Here is a 6,000-nt window from a genome sequence, read left to right as displayed (position 1 = left end):
TGTAAGCTCCTAGGGGGCAGCAATTTGGTCTTAGAAGTGTACCCTATTCTGTGTTTAGCAATGTCGTGTATATAACAGGGTCCTAATTTTCCTTTCCAAGTGTTTGTCCTGTTCACAAAAGTGATGCTCCAGCCATCACTGGTTTCACCAGTAAGCCAAGCATTGCTGATCCCTCGACTTCAAGTGCCTTCTGTCTTCCCTGAAGATACACTTGAAATGTACCCCCTCCATCTCTTGCCATCTAAGTAATTTTTTTCAAGACCCTGCTCAAGAACTCCCCCCGCCCCAAGAGAAAAGGTTTGCGACAGGAAAGGGGAGCCCCCTTTTGAGTAGTCTTGCTTTCAAGGGCCTGATCTGGCCAGAATTTGAAGTGGGGAACAAATTCATTCTCACCTATCTATATAACCCAACTTTCATTTTTGAAAATACGTGTTCCTAGAGCACTTTATACCTTTATCATAGCACATAACTTACACCTTCAGCCTAGAGTTAGAATTGCCTGGCTCTGTTTTACTACCTTATTAGACTGTAAGCTCTAAAGTTACAGTACAGGACTGGGGGATTAATACCTGTATTCTACCAGAAGGTACAGTGACTCATACGAAAGAGGCCCTAAGTGATGACTCATTGAGTTGAATCACTTAATGCATTTCTGTTTTCATTCTCACAAGGGAGGTATTCCTGGAGATAGGCCTTAATTCAGTACATTTCAGGCACTGTGGTGTTTCAGTGGAGGAGACTGTTGGGAGATTTTGGAGGGGTGGACAGAGGAGGGAGGAAGTCACTGGTTATTTTGAGGTACTTTCATACCTAGTCTGGGTAATTAGCCATTTCTTTCTGATTGTGCCTGGTATATTCCAGGCACTTTGTTTCTATGCAGAAGAATTTTATGTGCTGATTTTCACAAACCTACACCCCCATTGTTTCAGTTCATGACATCACTCATGCAACAAGTCTGAGTTTTGTCTTCCCTTTTTCTTAACTTCCCTCATCCAGTCTCCAGCTAAGTCCTGTCAGTTCTACCTCAACAGTCTTTTCACATCTCTTTCCTCCTCACCTTGATAATTTTAATAGCCTCTCAGTTTCTCATCTCACACCCCCCAGCCTACTTTATACACAATATTACATTCATCTTACTGAAACATAGCTCTGACCATGTACCTCATGTATGTGTTCTGTCTCCCCTACTAGACTGTAAGCTCTGTATGGGCAGGATCTGTGTCTGAGTCATCATTGTATCTCCCATAGCACCTATCAATAAATATTTCTTGAATGAACAAATGAATCCTCATTTCTCAAAATAAAATCTTTGTCTTAAGTGAAATGGTATTGCCAAGTTAAATATGTACGTTTCTCTCTGGAGTAACTGGTAGGACTTCCAATATGTCACATATGAAGAAGGATAAATAGTAACATAAACCACAGTAACCACAGAAAAAATTTCAGAAAACTTTTAATTTTTTTCCATTGGAATCAGCATGGATATCTGTGTATACGGATGGTTCAGTAAATATACTTTTATGTACATGTATCACAGAAATTTTACATTCCATCTTCAAACTGCAGAAATATATATATATTTTTTACAAGCCAAAAAATAACTGCCATAACTTCTATGACTTCATGCAACAAAGAGGAGAAGGGGCAAAAGGGAATTGCTTGTTCAAGGTTAAGAGTTTAGTAAGAAGTAAAAATGTTACATTAAGGAAGCAAGTGCTTAACACCTTGCTTAAGGTGGTAGCCAAACAAATCCTTAACTGCAGCATTAAGGCCATACCAAATTTATACATATATACAAAGAAATTTCCATATAAAAGACATACTATCACATTTTCTTCTGAGAAAGGATGAGGAGCTTTGTGAGTAATTCTGACCCAATTTTCCAGGCCAATTTGTTTAAGATGCCCCCAGGCTATTTTCTAGAAATGTACTTTGGCTAGCTGTCGAAGTTGCTCCTATGTAGGCTTGCAAGTTTTCTGGTATCACATGGAAGTATGAGTCCTCTTGAACCTCTTCCATAATGGGTGGTCAAGTACTTAGTAGCTTAACTAACTCATACTGCCTAGCCAAGCATAGTTCTTAACATCCTCTCCCAAAAGTTTTGGGAGTTGCTGTATTGTAACTGCAGTTGTCTTAACTGTAATAACAAACTTCACAGTCCTGTGACCTAAAGAATTAAATAGTGCCCTTATTCTGTTCTTTGGAGTTAAAATAACTCTGACTAGGGTACGAATGAACCAAAGTGAGGTTTCGGGAAACTTCCCCTAGCTGTTGAAAGTTTAGTATCTGACTTTTACCCTTCAGTGTCGTTACACCTTTAAGTTGGCAGTTACCTTTTTGGAAAGAAGGAAATGTAAAATTATTTGTAGAAAAAACCTGGGGTTTGTTCTGCCTAAACAGCAAACCAGGCAACTTTTAAGACAAAGGGTAATTTTTTTTGTGCAAGTATCTAAATGAGAGAAATGGAGAAAACGTGAAGGACATGTCCTTTGGAGATGGCTTCCAGTTATATAGAAGTCATTTGCTTTGGCAAGGCTGGGCTGAGATTCAGAGATTGTACGCTCTGGTTCTATCAGCTGAAACTGCCCTGTCTTAGTGAATGAATCCAGTTAAAAAAAAAAAAAATCAAATGGAAGCTAACTGAATTTAAAATAAATTATGTAAAGAAAATGCCGCTTTTCCCCAATGACTAATTTTGAGCATTTATTTTATAATGTAACTCAGTTTTGGAATGTTTGAAATCAATCTAATATACAGCCTTTTCATTAATGTCTTAGCTATGAACTGGGTATCTCTGTAGTAGTACTGTTTATCCCAATTCTATGGGCCAGTTTCCAAGCATGGCTCCTGTGTGTTCACAACTGTGGCTGCAAGGTAATTTGATCTCTTCCTACAGGTTTTCTGGGCCAGTCAAGTTTGAGAATGAAATCTCTGGAAATGGTGGTCTTTGGGAGACCAAATAATTTTGAAGAAGCACTTTAGTATGTTTGATTGAACACTTGGAAAGTGAGCAACCACTATCCATTCCAACCTTGCGCCAACCACTCTTCACCCAAAATGACACTAGTTATTTGCATTACAGAAATTAGCATCAGTTCTGGATAGAGTGATTTTACCCAACAGGTCATTTGTGATGCTGATCCAGACGGTGAGACTGGATACCCTTCGGCAAACTTACCTAGAGGGCTTAAAAATATTAAGGGTTTTGTCTTGATCACTTTGTAGTTCACTTTGTCCATTTCTAGCCTCATTATAGTAGCTGAAGGCATGTGTTCTGTCCAGTTTTTTAAACTTATTTGGATGCCTCTGAAATGCCTGCTATGTCTGGAAAGTAGAACTTGGTTGTTTAGCCTTTTTTTTTTTTTTTGAGAAGGTTGCACTATCTTTTTGTTTGGCTAATATGCACAAGAATCACATTCAGATAGGCATTTCATTTATGTCCATTGTGCTTAAGTAGCAAGATGGACCCCTTTGGAATTCATTCCCCTCATCTCATTTTACCTGTTAATGCTGAAAGTAATATGGCTTATGAATTGGAAAACTGAACCATTAAAATGTGAAATAGTGTGGATTAAAAATGCTCTGAAATGCTTTGTGGGAACATAAATGTTCTAACCTTCCATACCATTCAGGCTAAATGGAATGTTGAGCATGGTACACCTTTAAATGAAGTTGAAATGTATCTAACCTGAAAAAAGTGGAATTTAGCAAACTACTTATTTGATACATAAGCACCACTTTTAAATCAGACTTGAGGCAATCAATGGATCATTTACTAGTATAAGGTAGGTAATACTAACCTCCCCTTTTCCCTCAATATTCTGAAGAATTTACCTAAGAAAGATAAATCATTCTGAAAGAAAAAAACCAAAAACCAAACCCGCTTGCCGTCAAGTCAATTCTGACTCATGGCGACCCTATAGGGCAGAGTAGAACTGCCCCATAGAGTTTCCAAGGAGTGCCTGGTGGATTCAGACTGGTGACCTTTTGATTAGCAGCTGTAGCTCTTAACCACTATGCCACCAGGGTGTTTCCATTCTGGAAGAAACTATCCTTTTTACATCTTCCCCTAATAATGACTTGATAAATAATCTAAAATATATCAGTTTCATTTTTGTCGTTATTTTTCAACTCATATTTGGCTTTTTTTTTTTTCCCCTCCATACTTTTCTTTATGGACATAGATTTATGCTCTCAGAAGAAGTCATTTTAGATGCATTTGAGGATAGAAAAGGACATTGTAACAGGTTCTAGGCTATTTTCCTCCAATTTCTCTCTAATATTTAAGTTAGATCAACAAAATATAATAGTATTTGGATCACAGCTGCCTTTTAGAAATATCTTCATTGTACTAAGTATAGGCTTGATATTTGACAAAAGAAGGCTAGGAGCAACTTTTTCAGAATCAATGTAGAAGAGCTCAATGTAGAACCATGACCTTCTGGGAGGTCTATATCCCCTTTCTAGTGCCTACACAGCACACAGTAAATCTTTAATACTTGTGTTGAATTGATACTCTTTACACAAGGATACATGAGTTCCTATTGGAATTTATTCCCAGTCATTTGTTGCCTGAAGAGCTTTCTGCCTGAAACCTAAGAAATCCTTGTCATTTAATGTAACATTTGCTTGATTACTTTTCAGCATCAGGAAATTCATTATTTCATTATTATTGCCTCCACCTTCCACCCAAAAAAGTTGAGATCCTTTGCTTTTTATCACGGAAAGAAACAAAGAATACACATTCTTTGGGAGACATGAATTACTAGTACCATATCTACCTTTGAGATGAAGGAAAAGTTCCTCGAAGATAAAACAAGTACAGGGAAATCTGAGCTGGGCTGGAGGTGTCAGCTAATGGGAGAGAACAGAATGAGTTGCTTTGTCCATGAAAGAATGAATACCCTATTGGTTTTTCTCAGGACTACCGTATTTGGTAGAGTCCTGACTCCTTAATTTTGTTTTTAAGGTTGTTATGATGTACCTTCGATCTGTCTTTCCAAACATACCTCCCTTTCATTATATTTTCGCCAAACCTTTAATTGTGCCTGTATCCAAATTCTTGCTCATACCTGTTCTGACTGGAATGCCATTCTCCATCTATCAATATCTCATCTGTTTAAGGTACTGCTCAAATGGCACTTAAGCCTTGAAACTTCCTCTGATTTATTTTTTGCCCTCTCCGTAGCATCCTCCGTCCTCTGTTACATATTCCCTGCCTTTAACTTCAGCACTTATTTTGGTACTTCTATTTTCCCCTCCATGGAAGCAGCAGTCAAGAAATCAAACGACATATTGCTTTGGGCAAATCTGTTGCAAAAGACCTCTTTAAAGTGTTAAAAAGCAAAGATGTTACGCTGGGGACTAAGGTTTGCCTGACCCAAGCCATGGTGTTTTCTACCACCTCATATGCATGTGAAACCTGGACAACGAATAAGAAAGACTGAAGAAGAACTGACACCTTTGAATTATGGTGTTGGCGAAGAATATTGTATATACCATGGACTGCCAGGAGAACAAACAAATCTGTCTTGGAAGAAGTACAGCCAGAGAATACTCCTTAGAAGCAAGGATGGCAAGACTTTGTCTCACATACTTTGGACATGTTGTTAAGAGGGATCAGTCCCTGGAGAACATCATGCTTGGTAAAGTGGAGGATCAGCGAAAAAGAGGAAGACCCTCAACGAGATGAACTCACAAAGTGGCTGCCACAACACGCTCAAGCATAGCAACGATTTTGAGGATGGTGCAGGACTGGGCAGTGTTTCCTTCTGTTGTACATGGGGTTGCTATGAGTTGGAACCAACTCAACGGTACCTAACAGCAACAACAACCTAATATTGTAAATGTCTTGAAGAAAAGGAGCTGTTATATTCTGATGTCCTGCTTCATTAGTACATTGTCTTGCCATTATCTATTTAAGAAATAGGTGGAAAGACGACAACAGGCAGGTGAGGGAGGCTAAAAACCTGAAAGAAATACTGGATTTAATATTCTGGT

The sequence above is a fragment of the Trichechus manatus genome, unplaced genomic scaffold (genome assembly GCF_000243295.1).
Source record: "Trichechus manatus latirostris isolate Lorelei unplaced genomic scaffold, TriManLat1.0 scaffold00011, whole genome shotgun sequence".
Classification (NCBI taxonomy): domain Eukaryota; kingdom Metazoa; phylum Chordata; class Mammalia; order Sirenia; family Trichechidae; genus Trichechus; species Trichechus manatus.
Note: the sequence above shows the minus strand (reverse complement) of the source record.